A 17,087-nucleotide genomic window follows, 5' to 3' on the forward strand; every position below is an offset into this window, starting at 1 on the left:
TATACACTTGGTACAATGTTGTGCATTTTTACCCCAATGCAATTGTAAACATATTATTGTTGGGATTAGATGGTGCAATGTACCTAATCTAGTGTCCAGTGGCTGTTATTGTCAACCATGTGAATCCCATTGAGTACCACTGACACTAAACAAGCATTCCATCTGCATGTTGTACATTCATTTCTCTATTGCCTTATTTATATGTCCCAAAAAAATGACCACTAGTGATCAGCAGACTTGCTGTATGACATAAACACCTGGGCTTCTACGTCACCTTGTGCACCATTTCTTTGTAATGACAGTGATGTGTTGAAGGACTCCAAATTAAAACCTGCTCTGCATGTTTGTAGTCATGAGACGTTCACGTCCTACACAAAATCAATGCCCCCAGTGACGTCACCTTCATGGATGAATCAAGCCACACGCCAAACAGCTTTCATGCGTGATGACACCTCTGCAACATTTTTTTTTTTTTTTTTTTTTTGTAAAAATCATGTGTTTACCTAATTGAGAAAACAACGCCAAAGAAGCACTTTGTCCATGTTAGTCCAAGCCCGGGAAGGTGAGGCTCCAAGGAGGAGAGCGGGAGGCTGTCAGTCGCTCAGCCCGCCTGTGGAGCTCTGCCGGCGGCTGCCTGCTGCTGGAGCCCCGCTGGAGAAAACACGGCAGCAAACGCCCCTCGGCGGGCATTCTTTCTTTACGGCGATCCGGCGGAATACAACCCTCCGATGTTCATTCATCTCCGCGGCAATCAGATATTAAAACAGAGAAAAGTCACCCCAAAAAAAAGGGGAAGGGAAATGTATTCCTGCAAGAGTGCGACCATCTGTCCCCTCGATGGATGAAGCTGCTCGCCTTTGATGAAGCCACGCCCCCTGGGTCCGCCTACTCGCTTGGCTCGCGTCCAATCAGGTGTCCAGTTTAAATTTGGAATTTTTAAGGCCAGCCAATTGAAGGCGGTGTTACATAACGTTTCCTATAAAGAGCAGAAGGTACCATAACAACATTGCTCCGAAGCGTCTGAGGTGTGTTGAAAACCAGCAGATGTTTGTTTGTGTTTTAATATTATTGTGTATTATATTAGGAAACAGCATTTTTACACCCCAGTCATAATCATAATAGAATAGAATAAAATTGACTTTATTGTCATTATATTTGCATATGAGATTAAAGACTCCAACTCAAGGTGCGGTAGTGGGAACAAATATGGGGTAAAATAAATAACACAAGAGGTAATAAAGGAAAAAAACTAACAATTGAATTGAATGATATTTATATAGCACATTTTCTCTAGTGACTCAAAGCGCATTACATAGTGAAACCCAATATCTAAGTTACATTTACACCAGTGTGGGTGGCACTGGGAGCAGGTGGGTAAAGTGTCTTGCCCAAGGACACAACGGCAGTGACTAGATTGGCGGAAGCGGGAATCGAACCTGCAACCCTCAAGTTGCTGGCACGGCCGCTCTACCAACCGAGCTATACCGGTCCCAATTGAAATAAACAGACTGCTATCCAATAAAAAATAATAAGCGATCCTGTACGATATACAAAACACTATAGAAATACATAAAACCATGATATTGGTATTTTTAGATCAGGGGTGTCAAAGTTAAGGCCCGTGGGCCAGATCCGGTCCGCGAATGAATGATCTATGGCCTCGGGGATGATATTTGACCAGTATTAGAACCGGCCCGCAGGCCACAGCCGCCTGCTGCTGTTTTGGATGCACCAATACTCCAGTGTTTGTCAAAGTTAGTTGGTGACGAACCCCAAGATGCAGAGGAACAGGAAAACATGATTTAATTAAAATATTACAATAAGAACAAACAAAAGGGTACTAAAAAAAGGACGCGCACAAGACGGATAACAAACACAAAGGGGCCTAGCGTGGAAGCTAGCGGGTAGCAAACAGGAAAACCGAAGTCGTTACTTGTAGAGTGAAAACAAAACGGAAGCAGGGAACAAAAAACAGCAAGCTAAAAACAGATACCGAAAGATAGCTTACCGCTTCGCTGCAATGACTCGACATGAAACGACACGACAAGAGCGACAATACGGAAGTCATCGACAAGACAATAATCCAGCAACTGACTGAAGCACAAAAACAGACCCAAATAGAAGCGGGCTGATTGACACCAGGTGTGGCCAGGTGCCAATCAGCCGCAGCCGAGGGGAAAACAGCACACAGGGGAAAAAAACAGGAAACAGTCAAAATAGAAGCGCTGACAGGAACTAAAAACAGGAAATACTAAACACACAGAGGAAAAACTAAAACACAAAGTGTCAGTGGCAAGCCTGACAGTGTTGGCACTAGGAATTTTCAAAACGGGGTCCCAGGGACCCCATCCAGTCATTAAAAATGGGGTCCAATAGAATATTTTTGGAGTCCCACTTTTTTTTTACCGTTTTGAAAACAAATGATAAATGTATGCATTATCCTCTTAAATCATGCTCAATGGTTACAGTGTCCGCCCTGAGATCGGTAGGTCGTGAGTTCAAACCCTGGCCGAGTCATACCAAAGACTATGAAAAATGGGACCCATTAACTCCCTGCTTGGCACTCAGCAAGGGTTGGAAGTGGGGGTTAAATCATCAAAAAATGATTCCCGGGCGCGGCCACTGCTGCTGCTCACTGCTCGCCTCACCTCCCAGAGGGTGAGGGGGATGGGTCAAATGCAGAGGAGAATCTCACCACACCTAGTGTGTGTGTGACTATCATTGGTACTTTAACTTTAACTTTATATCTCACATTCTATATTGTGTTTTGGAACAAGGTTGTCATAAACGTTACTTGATTAATTTAAAAAAAGAATACAAAGTAAAACACTACATATAAATGTATTCAGTTATAAATATTCAATCACTTTCTTCTTTCCTTCATGGATCTAAACCAGGGGTCACCAACGTGGTGCCCGCGGGCACCAGGTAGCCCTTAAGGACCAGATGAGTAGCCCGCTGGCCTGTTCTAAAAATAGCTCAAATAGCAGCACTTACCAGTGAGCTGCCTCTATTTTTTAAATGTTATTTATTTACTAGCAAGCTGGTCTCGTTTTGTTGACATTTTTAATTCTAAGAGAGACAAAACTTAAATAGAATTTGAAAATCCAAGAAAATATTTTAAAGACTTGGTCTTCACTTGTTTAAAAAAAATTCATTTATTTTTTTTACTTTGCTTCGTATAACTTTCAGAAAGACAACTTTAGAGAAAAAATAAAACCTTAAAAATTATTTTTGGATTTTTAACCACATATACCTTTTTACCTTTTAAATTTCTTCCTCTTCTTTCCCGACAATTTAAATCAATGTTCAAGTATTATTTTTTTTTCTTGTAAAGAATACTAAATACATTTTAATTTAATTCTTCATTTTAGCTTATGTTTTTTCGACGAAGAATATTTGTGAAATATTTCTTTAAACTTATTATGATTAAAATTCAAAGAAATCATTCTGGCAAATCGAGAAAAATTTTGTAGAATCAAATTTAAATCTTATTTCAAAGCCTTTTGAATTTCTTTTAAAATTTTTGTCCTGGAAAATCTAGAAGAAATAAGGATTTGTCTTTGTTAGAAATATAGCTTGGTCCAATTTGTTATATATTATAACAAAGTGCAGATTGGATTTTAACCTATTTAAAACATGTCATCACAATTTTAAAATTAATCCTAATCAGGAAAAATTACGAATGATGTTCCATAAATTATTTTTAAAAGTTTTTCAAAAAGATTCGAATTAGCCAGTTTTTCTCACCATTTTTTTCTGTTGAATTTTTCAATTTTAAAGAGTCGAAATTGAAGATAAACTTTGTTTCAAAATTAAATTTTCTTTTTTTGTGTGTTTTCTCCTCTTTTAAACCGTTCAATTAGGTGTTTTTTTCATCATTTATTCTCTACAAAAAAACTTCCTTAAAAGGAAAAAAATGTATGAAGGAATGACGGACAGAAATACCCATTTTTTTTATATGTGTGTATATATATATATATATATATATATATCTATATATATATATATATATATATATATATATATATATATATATATATATATATATATATATATATATATATATATATATTTATTTATTTATTAAAGGTAAGATGAGCAAATTGGCTATTTCTGGCAATTTATTTAAGTGTGTATCAAACTGGTAGCCCTTCGCATTAATCAGTACCCAAGAAGTAGCTCTTGGTTTCCGAAAGGTTGGTGACCCCTGATCTAAACTATACTGCTGCGGGAATTTTTTTTAATTTTATTTTATTTTTGTAATATTTTCAGAATGTGTTTGTTCTATTTTTGGCCAAAGTAAGACAAAGAAAACACTCAGAAGTTGTCTTCATTTTTCAGTTTTAATGCCATGATTTTAATAGTCCGGCCTGCGTGTATGCAGATTTTCCTCCATGCGGCCCTGAGCTAAAATGAGTTTGACACTCCTGTATTAGATGGTGCAGGTGTACCTACAATCTCATTGTGTTACCTGTCTCACTGCATAGTATATGCCTTAAACAGTACAACATGTGAACAATGCAACATTACATGTATAATAACCTGCAAAACCTGCATAACCATAACCTGGGTACGTATAACCAGCACCCGGAATGATACTTTTTTTCTTCATTAAACAGTTGAGGTAAACACATGTTGTGCCAACTGCTTTCATCCACCATTCTTTCTATGTTTTGATGAGAAGAACAATATTTGTTATATAAACAAACTTCTTCTATGTGCCTGTAATGCATAGTTTCGGTTTATACTCTAATTCAGGGGTGCCCACACTTTTTCTGCAGGTGAGCTACTTTTCAATTGACCAACTCGAGGGGATCTACCTCATTTATATATATCATTTATATTTATTTATTTATGAAGGAGACATTTTTGTAAACAAGTCAAATGTGTTTAATGATAATACAAGCATGTGTAACACGTATAGATGTCTTTCTTTCACAAAGACAAGAATATAAGTTGGTGTATTACCTGATTCTGATGACTTGCATTGATTGGAATCAGACAGTAATGATGATAACGCCCACATTTTCAAATGGAGGAGAAAAAAAGTTGTCCTTTCTGTACAATACCACATGAAAGTGGTTGGTTTTTGGCATCTAATTCATCCAGCTTCCATACACTTTACAAGAAAAACATTGGCGGCAAATTCCGTAGCTTGCATGATTGACATTCGCGGCACCCGAGGATCTTGTGAGATGACGCTGGCTGCTGCCAGTTCATTATTATGAAAAAATGACTGAGAGGAAGGCGAGAAACACTTTTTATTTCAACAGACTTTCGCGCCGTCCCTTCCGTCAAAACTCTTAAGGCCGACTGCACATTTCCTATCTTCACAATAAAAGCCCTGCTTCATGCTGCCTGCGCTAACAAAATAAGAGTCTCGGAAAGCTGGCGTGCACAAGTGATGTGCACGCCAGCTTTCTGAGGGATCGCTTGTGCACGCCAGTTTTCCGAGACTCTGTATTTAGTTAGCGCAGGCAGCTTGAAGCAGGGCTTTTATTGTGAAGATAGGAAATGTGCAGTCGGCCTTTAGAGTTTTGATGGAAGGTACGGCGCGAGAGTCTGTTGAAATAAAAAGTGTTTCCCGCCTTCCTCTCGGTCATATTTAATAATAATGATCTTGCAGCAGCCAGCGTCATCTCACAAGACCCTCCGGTACCGTGAATGTCATTTAAGTGACGTCTCGGTGAAGATTGATGATCACTAATTTTTAGGTCTATTTTTTTTAAAAGCCTGGCTCGAGATCGACTGACACACCCCCCGCGGTCGACTGGTAGCTCGCGATCGACGTAATGGGCACCCCTGGTCTAATTATTACATTGAACAGGGAAACATTTTTTAAAACCATTTCTTATTTACATTTAAAACCGTCACAATTTTTGTAGTCGCACTTTTTTCAATCATGTCATGAATGATACTGCAAGAAGTAGTTTTTCTTCTTGGTCAGACGCATGCATTTTTACAGTTTCTATAGCATTTTAGCTAATTTTGCATTTAAAAAAATTATGGTATGGAGGTTAATTTATGTCTTTATTGCAAAAGATTTTTTTAAACTCAGAATTTTTTTTTGCGTAAAAAATTTTTGAACTTAATTTTTGCTGACAATTTCCTTGAATAAAAGTTTGTTAGCAAAATGTGTGTTCAACAATTCAGTTTGTCAAAATTGTGTAAAAAATATATTGTATGAAAATTCAGTGTAAAAAAAATTAGGAAGCTAGTCTTGAGTTTTAAAGCGACAATTATTTCTGCAATGAATTTTTTTTTTACTTTGAATTTCTTTACACTGAATTTTGCAATTATTATTATTATTTTTTTTAATAAACTGAATTTTTATACATTTAATTTTCATACTTAATTTATTTTGAACCTAATTATTTCACTCTAAATTTTTACACTAAATTTTTATACCTGGTTCATTTTTTGCACTGAATTTTTTTTTTACACCTGATTTTTTTACACTGAATTTGTATAATCTGATATTTTTTTACATTAATTTATTTTGTACTGAATTTTTACACAGTCTTTTAACAAACCACATTTTTAAATATACACGTTATTCAATAAAATTGTCAGTATATTTTCACGTAAAAAAAAAAAATCAATAAAAAATTCAGTTCACAAAATTAAAACGCAAAAAAGTTGAGTAACAAATTCTGTGTCCATAAAAAACATTCGTAATTAAGACATCAATTAACCTTCATTGATTTTGACACTTTGATACTCTTACAAGTATGGGAATCATGTTAGCATGCTAATTCTAGATTTTGACATTTGGCGCCATCTTACAAGTGTCTTAACTTTACCTATGTTAGCAAGCTATAATTGGCATGCTAACATGTAACACTAGCATTTTAGCTGACTTTAATCATTTCAACTCAAATTCATTGAATTTGATACTTGGCGCCATCTAGCAAGTATATGCACATTTTTCACATGTTAGCATGCTAGCATTTATGCTTGCATACATAGCAGATATAGTAGTCTTGTCCCGATACCAATATTTTGGTAACGGTACCAAAATTATTTCGATACTTTTCGGTACTTTCGAAATAAAGGGGACCCAAAAAATATTTCATTATTGGCTTTATTTTAACAAAAAAAAAAATTACAGTACATTAAGCATTTGTTTATTATTGCAAGTTTGTCCTTAAATAAAATAGTGAGCATACAAGACAACTTATTTACTAGTAGTAAGTAAGCAAACAAAGGCTCCTAATTTAGTCTGCTGACGTATGCAGTAACATATTGTGTCATCATGACCTGTATTTTTCATAGACGGTATAGTACCGAATATGATTCCTCAGTATTGCGGTACTATACTAATACCGGAATACTGTACAACCCTCGTAGATAGTTACACATACCTGATTTATTTATGTTTGTTACAATGCCAAGCTTGAGATGTGTCATGTTCTGGTGATCATGTTTAGTTTGGCTATGGGTTTTAGATATTGTCAGTTCCTGTTTTTTCACTCCCTGCTTTGTTTCCATGACAACCCATTAGTTTTCACCTGTTGTCATGTTACGCACCTGATTAACTTTGACTCATGCACCCGTTGTCAATAACCAAATCACTATTCAAGCCTGCAGTTGCCAGGCAGTCAGCCTGGCGACATCACCCTCTACACACCCTTGTTATTCATGCTGATGATCCATTCTGCTCTCGTTCCAAGTAATTTTTCTTTATTCATGCCATAGTTTGCAAGTTATGTTTTATGTCCATAGTTCTGCCTTTGTGCGAGTTTTTGTTTGTACCAGGGGTGACCAAAGTGCGGGTATTTGCGGCCCGGTGGTCATTTTTTAACGGCCCCACGGCACATTTTACAAATACTATGTAAAAAAATTAAAACATAAAAAGTGGTATAAAAGAGCAAATGTAAAATGTAACAGGAACATTTTGCAATGTTTGCTCTAAAAACACAAAGCTGCCATGCGGGCTGTTTCTTTCTTTAAAAAATAATAAATGACTTAAAATCAATGTCATTATTAATTATTGACCTATTCAAGGCTCCAATTACGTCACATTAAATATTCCACTTTGAGATATTTGTGTGGGCAAATGTTGCTTATTTTGTGTTTGCCATATAAAAAACTGGGCTGTTTTTTTTTTTTAAAAAGGGCCTAAAATCACCAAACAAAAAACATAGACTACGAAAAAACTTATAATTGACAAATAGATCTGAAGGTGATCTCGAGACCGTTATGTTAAAAGTAACCAGTAAAAAAATATATATATATATATATAATTTATTTTTTAACACTTTAATGAGTAGGACCTATTTGGATCAGTGTGTTTTGTTTTTAAGTGTCATTGCACAAAAAATAATAGTGAATTAAAATCAATGGTGTTATGAGTTGTTGACCTTTTTACGGCTCCAATTATTATATAATCTCAAATATCCTACTTAAAAATTATATTGGGTGAAAATATTGCATATTTTGTGTTTTTTTCCATTAAAAAACATGGTTTTCTTTGACAAAAAGAGCATACAAATTAAATCTTTAACAACGTCATATTGACAGATAGACCTAATGTTGATCTAGAGATTTAAAACTTGAATAGTAATAAAAATAATAATACTGAGTAATGACCCATTTTTAACATTTTATTTTTACCAAAACCCTTTGGGGTCCCCGGGATCAAGCCTGAGTGCAGGCCTAAATGTATATTTTTTATACATATATTGGATTGTTTTTTAAAATAAACGGCCCCCGCTTGCTTTGATTTTTCAGTGTGCGGCCCTCAGTGGAAAAAGTTTGGACACCCCTAGTTTATACCCTTAGTTTTTGTCATACTTTTGAGTGTTAAAATGAAAAGATGTCATTACCTTCACGCCATGTCCGATCCAGTCGCTTCGCACCTCAGGAAAACAACCCACACAGTAGTCCGAGTCTTGACAAGATGTTTCATTCACGTCCATTTTTTCAATGTTGTTATTTTTTATGTCAACTTCCCGGTTATAACAGTCCATTTTTTTTTGGGCACAAATGAATAGCCTGGGTTTTCCGTTAAATCTGGCATCAACCGTCTATAGCAGGAGTGTCAAACTCAAATACAGAGTGGGCCAAAATTTTAAACTGAACAAAGCCGCGGGCCAAGGTTGAACAAATTAACCTTTTAATAGGGAACCAAAAAAGTTTTGCATTGAATATTGAACAAGCAAGGCTTATATAACTTTATAGTGACATGCAAAATAGAGTTTCAAATAAACATAATCCATCCATCCATCCATCCATCATCTTCCACTTATCCGAGGTCGGGTCGCGGGGGCAGCAGCCTAAGCAGGGAAACCCAGACTTCCCTCTCCCCAGCCACTTCGTCTAGCTCTTCCCGGGGGATCCCGAGGTGTTCCCAGGCCAGCCGGGAGACATAGTCTTCCCAACGTGTCCTGGGTCTTCCCCGTGGCCTCCTACCGGTTGGACGTGCTCTGAACACCTCCCTAGGGAGGCGTTCGGGTGGCATCTTGACCAAATGCCCGTGCCACCTCATCTGGCTCCTCTCGATGTGGAGGAGCAGCGGCTTTACTTTGAGTTCCTCCCGGATGGCAGAGCTTCTCACCCTATCTCTAAGGGAGAGACCCGCCACATGGCGGAGGAAACTCATTTCGGCCGCTTGTACCCGTGTTGTTATCCTTTCGGTCATGACCCAAAGCCCATGACCATAGGTGAGGATGGGAATGTAGATCGACCGGTAAATTGAGAGCTTTGCCTTCCGGCTCAGCTCCTTCTTCACCACAACGGATCGATACAGCGTCCGCATTACTGAAGACGCCGCACCGATCCGCCTGTCGATCTCACGATCCACTCTTCCCCCAATCGTGAACAAGACTCCTAGGTACTTGAACTCCTCCACTTGAGGCAGGGTCTCCTCCCCAACCCAGAGATGGCATTCCACCCTTTTCCGGGCGAGAACCATGGAATCAGGCTTTGGAGGTGCTGATTCTCATTCCGGTCGCTTCACACTCGGCTGCGAACCAATCCACTGAGAGCTGAAGATACTGTCCAGATGAAGCCATCAGGACCACATCATCTGCAAAAAAGCAGAAACCTAATCCGCAACGCCTTGACCGCGCCTAGAAATTCTGTCCATAAAAGTTATGGACAGTGACATGCAAAATAGAGTTTCAAATAAACATAATAATAATAATAATAATAATTAAAAAATAACAATGGCATATCAAATTATATATTGTAGCGTCCCAGAAGTGTTAGTGCTGCAAGGGGGTTTGAGTATTTGTTCAGTTGTGTTTATGTCCTGTTACGGTGCGGATGTTCTCCCAAAATGTGTTTGTCATTCTTGTTTCGTGTGGCTTCACAGTGTGGCGCATATTTGTAACAGCGTTAAAATTGTTTATTCAGCCACCCTGAGTGTGACCTGATCAAGAATGCCTTGCATTAACTCATGTGTGTGTAAAATCCGCTTATATTGTGTGACTAGGACGGCACTATGTTTGTATGTAGGAAAAGCGGACGTGATGCAAGGTTATAGAGAAGGCCTACTCAGTGGCCTAGTGGTTAGAGTGTCCGCCCTGAGATCGGTAGGTTGTGAGTTCAAATCCCGGCCGAGTCATACCAAAGACTATAAAAATGGGACCCATTACCTCCCTGCTTGGCACTCAGCATTAAGGGTTGGAAATGGGGGTTAAATCACCATAAATGATTCCCGGGCGCGGCACCGCTGCTGCTCACTGCTCCCCTCACCTCCCAGGGGGTGATAAAGGGTGATGGGTCAAATGCAGAGAATAATTTCGCCACATCTAGTATGTGTGTGGCAATCATTGGTACTTTAACTTTAAAGGAAGTGCCATTAAAACAATATTGTGGTCCGGGTGGAAATTGGAAGAAATTTGGGAGAATGGTTCCCCCGGGCGATTTTCAGGAGGGGCACTGAACATCGGGAGTCTCGGGAGGGTTGGCAAGTATGAGGAATAGCGGCGTTAGAGCGGCATCGTCGCTGTATAATACCGGCAGGCCAACTCTAATGTTTAATTTGATATTGCCTCAAGGGCCAAATGAAATTACACCCATGATCTATAGCGTTTCATTTAAAAATAGAAAGTGTATGTGTCCACCACATTGGATTATGTCATTTTAGCATCTTGCAAATAACTGTTATGAAAACCACATGCAAGTATTGATTAAAGGCTGAATTGGATACATTTCAAATGGTCCTTTTAGACCTCTCCATTTTGTTTACAAGCAGAGTTCTTAACTTTATTACGATGACAAGTAGGACACATCGGCCGCATGGGAATCCACGGAGCATACAAAAAAAAGGGAGGTTGGGGAGGTGTGTGTGGGGGGGGGGGGTCACACACAGCTGATCCGGACAAAGACAAAGGCTGACAGTGTTCTGTTTGCAGGCTACTCCAGCAGCACAATAGAGCCCAGGACAATAGGAGCTCCTTTGACCCAAACTGCTGCGAGGATCCCCCGGTTTCAGGGGAGAGCTATTGTCTAGAGAGACGGTGCACCCCAATTTAGACAATGAGCATCTTAAAGTGATGTTCAGAAAGTGAGGCTAAACATGACAGCGTGTGTGAAGCAGCTTTCCCAACACCAACCTTCGGGGATGATGGCTCGCCACAAGTTGTTATGTGCTCTGTTGCAGTCCAGCTGCAGCAAAACTAACATTTTTCAACTTTTTAACCAGAGATTTTGGAGTTGGTTCTGAAAAACAACACAGTGCTGGAACATTTTTACAGCAGATTCCTGAAAACTGTCATCATTAAGGATCTTTGAACAGCGTTTTTCCAGTTGGTTCTTCAAAAAAAACAACTGTGCTTTTACAATTTTTACATCAGATTCCTAAAAACTGTAATCATAGAGGATCTTTGACCAGCGTTTTTGCAGTCGGTTCTTATAAACAGCAATGCTCTTACATTTTTACAGTAGATTCCTAAAAACTGTCATCATTAAGGATCTTTGAACAGCGTTTTTCCAGTTGGTTCTTAAAAAACGACAAATGTACTTTTACAATTTTTACATCAGATTCCTAAAAACTGTCATCATATAGAAAGAATCCTTGACCAGCGTTTTTAAAGTTGGTTTCTAAACACAGTAGAATTCCAACATTTCTACTGCACACACATTCCTAAACACTGTCATCATAGATGATCTTTGAGCAGGTTTTTACTTGTCGGTTCATAAAAACAGCACAGTGTTCTAACATTTTTACAGCAGATTCCTAAAAAACTGTCATCAGAGGATCTTTGACCAGCGTTTTTGCAGTCGGTTCTTATAAACAGCAATACTCTTACATTTTTACAGTAGATTCCTAAAAACTGTCATCATTAAGGATCTTTGACGAGCGTTTTTGCAGTCGGTTCTTATAAACAGCAATGCTCTTACATTTTTACAGTAGATTCCTAAAAACTGTCATGATTAAGGATCTTTGATGAGCGTTTTTGCAGTTGGTTCTTATAAACAGCAATGCTCTTACATTTTTACAGTAGATTCCTAAAAACTGTCATCATTAAGGATCATTGAACAGAGTTTTTCCAGTTGGTTCTTAAAAAACAACAACTGTGCTTTTACAACTTTTACATCAGATTCCTAAAAACTGTCATCATATAGAAAGAATCCTTGACCAGTGTTTTTAAAGTTGGTTTCCAAACACAGTAGAATTCCAACATTTCTACTGCACACACATTCCTAAACACTGTCATCATAGATGATCTTTGAGCAGGTTTTTACTTGTCGGTTCATAAAAACAGCACAGTGTTCTAACATTTTTACAGCAGATTCTTAAAAACTGTAATCATAGAGGATCTTTGACCAGCGTTTTTGCAGTCGGTTCTTACAAACAGCAATGCTCTTACATTTTTACAGTAGATTCCTAAAAACTGTCGTCATTAAGGATTTTTGAACAGAGTTTTTCCAGTTGGTTCTTAAAAAACAACTGTGCTTTTACAACTTTTACATCAGATTCCTAAAAACTGTCATCATATAGAAAGAATCCTTGACCAGCGTTTTTAAAGTTGGTTTCTAAACAGGGTAGAATTCCAACATTTCTACTGCACACATATTCCTAAACACTATCATCATAGATGATCTTTGAGCAGGTTTTTACTTGTCGGTTCATAAAAACAGCACAGTGTTCTAACATTTTTACAGCAGATTCCTAAAAAACTGTCATGAGAGGATCTTTGACCAGCGTTTTTGCAGTCGGTTCTTATAAACAGCAGTGCTCTTACATTTTTACAGTAGATTCCTAAAAACTGTCATCATTAAGGATCTTTGAACAGCGTTTTTCCAGTTGGTTCTCAAAAAACAACAACTGTGCTTTTACAATTTTTACATCAGATTCCTAAAAACTGTCATCATATAGATGGAATCCTTGACCAGCGTTTTTAAAGTTGGTTTCCAAACACAGTAGAATTCCAACATTTCTACTGCACACACATTCCTAAACACTGTCATCATAGATGATCTTTGAGCAGCTTTATACTTGTCGGTTCATAAAAACAGCACAGTGTTCTAACATTTTTACAGCAGATTCTTAAAAACTGTAATCATAGAGGATCTTTGACCAGCGTTTTTGCAGTCGGTTCTCATAAATAGCAGTGCTCTTACGATTTTACAGTAGATTCCTAAAAACTGTCATCATTAAGGATCTTTGACGAGCGTTTTTGCAGTCGGTTCTTATAAACAGCAATGCTCTTCCATTTTCACAGTAAATTCCTAAAAAGTGTCATCATTAAGGATCTTTGAACAGCGTTTTTCTAGTTGGTTCTTAAAAAACAACAACTGCACATTTACAATTTTTACATCAGATTCCTAAAAACTGTCATCATATAGAAAGAATCCTTGAACAGCGTTTTTAAAGTTGGTTTCTAAACACAGTAGAATTCTAACATTTCTTCTGCACACACATTCCTAAACACTGTCATCATAGATGATCTTTGAGCAGCTTTTTACTTGTCGGTTCATAAAAACAGCACAGTGCTTCAACATTTTTACAGCAGATTCTTAAAAACTGTAATCATAGAGGATCTTTGACCAGCGTTTTTGCAGTTGGTTCTCATAAACAGCAGTGCTCTTACTATTTTACAGTAGATTCCTAAAAACTGTCATCATTAAGGATCTTTGACGAGCGTTTTTGCAGTTGGTTCTTATAAACAGCAATGCTCTTACATTTTTACAGTAGATTCCTAAAAACTGTCATCATTAAGGATCTTTGAACAGCGTTTTTCCAGTTGGTTCTTAAAAAACAACAACTGTGCTTTTACAATTTTTACATCGGATTCCTAAAAACTGTCATCATATAGAAAGAATCCTTGACCAGCGTTTTCAAAGTTGGTTTCTAAACACAGTAGAATTCAAACATTTCTACTGCACACACATTCCTAAACACTGTCATCATAGATGATCTTTGAGCAGGTTTTTACTTGTCGGTTCATAAAAACAGCACAGTGTTCTAACATTTTTACAGCAGATTCCTAAAAAACTGTCATCAGAGGATCTTTGACCAGCGTTTTTGCAGTCGGTTCTTATAAACAGCAATACTCTTACATTTTTACAGTAGATTCCTAAAAACTGTCATCATTAAGGATCTTTGAACAGAGTTTTTCCAGTTGGTTCTTAAAAAACAACAACTGTGCTTTTACAATTTTTACATCAGATTCCTAAAAACTGTCATCATATAGAAAGAATCCTTGACCAGCATTTTTAAAGTTGGTTTCTAAACACAGTAGAATTCCAACAATTCTACTGCACACACATTCCTAAACACTGTCATCATAGATGATCTTTGAGCAGCTTTTTACTTGTCGGTTCATAAAAACAGCACAGTGTTCTAACATTTTTACAGTAGATTCCTAAAAAACTGTCATCAGAGGATCTTTGACCAGCGTTTTTGCAGTTGGTTCTTATAAACATCAATGCTCTTACATTTTTACAGTAGATTCCTAAAAACTGTCATCATTAAGGATCTTTGAACAGCGTTTTTCCAGTTGGTTCTTAAAAAACAACAACTGTACTTTTCCAATTTTTACATCAGATTCCTAAAAACTGTCATCATATAGATCGAATCCTTGACCAGCGCTTTTAAAGTTGGTTTCCAAACACAGTAGAATTCCAACATTTCTACTGCACACACATTCCTAAACACTGTCATCATAGATGATCTTTGAACAGCTTTTTACTTGTCGGTTCATAAAAACAGCACATTGCTTCAACATTTTTACAGCAGATTCTTAAAAACTGTAATCATAGAGGATCTTTGACCAGCGTTTTTGCAGTCGGTTCTCATAAACAGCAGTGCTCTTATGATTTTTACAGTAGATTCCTAAAAACTGTCATCATTAAGGATCTTTGAACAGAGTTTTTCCAGTTGGTTCTTAAAAAACAACAACTGTGCTTTTACAATTTTTACATCAGATTCCTAAAAACTGTCATCATAGATGATCTTTGAGCAGCTTTTTACTTGTCGGTTCATAAAAACAGCACAGTGCTTCAACATTTTTACAGCAGATTCTTAAAAACTGTAATCATAGAGGATCTTTGACCAGCGTTTTTGCAGTTGGTTCTCATAAACAGCAGTGCTCTTACTATTTTACAGTAGATTCCTAAAAACTGTCATCATTAAGGATCTTTGACGAGCGTTTTTGCAGTTGGTTCTTATAAACAGCAATGCTCTTACATTTTTACAGTAGATTCCTAAAAACTGTCATCATTAAGGATCTTTGAACAGCGTTTTTCCAGTTGGTTCTTAAAAAACAACAACTGTGCTTTTACAATTTTTACATCGGATTCCTAAAAACTGTCATCATATAGAAAGAATCCTTGACCAGCGTTTTCAAAGTTGGTTTCTAAACACAGTAGAATTCAAACATTTCTACTGCACACACATTCCTAAACACTGTCATCATAGATGATCTTTGAGCAGGTTTTTACTTGTCGGTTCATAAAAACAGCACAGTGTTCTAACATTTTTACAGCAGATTCCTAAAAAACTGTCATCAGAGGATCTTTGACCAGCGTTTTTGCAGTCGGTTCTTATAAACAGCAATACTCTTACATTTTTACAGTAGATTCCTAAAAACTGTCATCATTAAGGATCTTTGAACAGAGTTTTTCCAGTTGGTTCTTAAAAAACAACAACTGTGCTTTTACAATTTTTACATCAGATTCCTAAAAACTGTCATCATATAGAAAGAATCCTTGACCAGCATTTTTAAAGTTGGTTTCTAAACACAGTAGAATTCCAACAATTCTACTGCACACACATTCCTAAACACTGTCATCATAGATGATCTTTGAGCAGCTTTTTACTTGTCGGTTCATAAAAACAGCACAGTGTTCTAACATTTTTACAGTAGATTCCTAAAAAACTGTCATCAGAGGATCTTTGACCAGCGTTTTTGCAGTTGGTTCTTATAAACATCAATGCTCTTACATTTTTACAGTAGATTCCTAAAAACTGTCATCATTAAGGATCTTTGAACAGCGTTTTTCCAGTTGGTTCTTAAAAAACAACAACTGTACTTTTCCAATTTTTACATCAGATTCCTAAAAACTGTCATCATATAGATCGAATCCTTGACCAGCGCTTTTAAAGTTGGTTTCTAAACACAGTAGAATTCCAACATTTCTACTGCACACACATTCCTAAACACTGTCATCATAGATGATCTTTGAACAGCTTTTTACTTGTCGGTTCATAAAAACAGCACATTGCTTCAACATTTTTACAGCAGATTCTTAAAAACTGTAATCATAGAGGATCTTTGACCAGCGTTTTTGCAGTCGGTTCTCATAAACAGCAGTGCTCTTATGATTTTTACAGTAGATTCCTAAAAACTGTCATCATTAAGGATCTTTGACCAGCGTTACTCCAGTTGGTTCTTAAAAAACAACAACTGTGCTTTTACATTTTTTACATCAGATTCCTAAAAACTGTCATCATATAGGATCCTTGACCAGCGTTTTTAAAGTTGGTTCCTAAACACAGTAGTACTCTAACATTTTTACAGCACATTCCTAAACACTGTCATCATAGAGGATCTTTGACCAGCTTTTTACTTGTCGGTTCTTAAAAACAGCACAGTGATCTTACATTTTCACAGCAGATTCCTAAAATC

At 37.1% G+C, this 17,087-nt stretch overlaps 2 protein-coding genes across 4 annotated transcripts in view; one reads left to right on the forward strand and one right to left on the reverse strand.

The window, feature by feature from the left end:
- The window catches only part of LOC133569333 (rho GTPase-activating protein 21), a 156,595-nt gene extending 155,750 nt beyond the window's left edge, over nt 1-845 (reverse strand). The window contains exon 1 of the mRNA XM_061921576.1: nt 504-845. The gene's annotated coding sequence lies outside the window, so the exon portion shown is untranslated. The remainder of the gene's footprint in view (nt 1-503) is intronic.
- The window catches only part of LOC133569335 (threonine synthase-like 1), a 256,540-nt gene that overhangs the window by 177,247 nt on the left and 62,206 nt on the right, over nt 1-17,087 (forward strand). The window lies entirely within an intron of this gene.

Source organism: Nerophis ophidion, linkage group LG15, assembly GCF_033978795.1.
Source record: "Nerophis ophidion isolate RoL-2023_Sa linkage group LG15, RoL_Noph_v1.0, whole genome shotgun sequence".
NCBI lineage: Eukaryota > Metazoa > Chordata > Actinopteri > Syngnathiformes > Syngnathidae > Nerophis > Nerophis ophidion.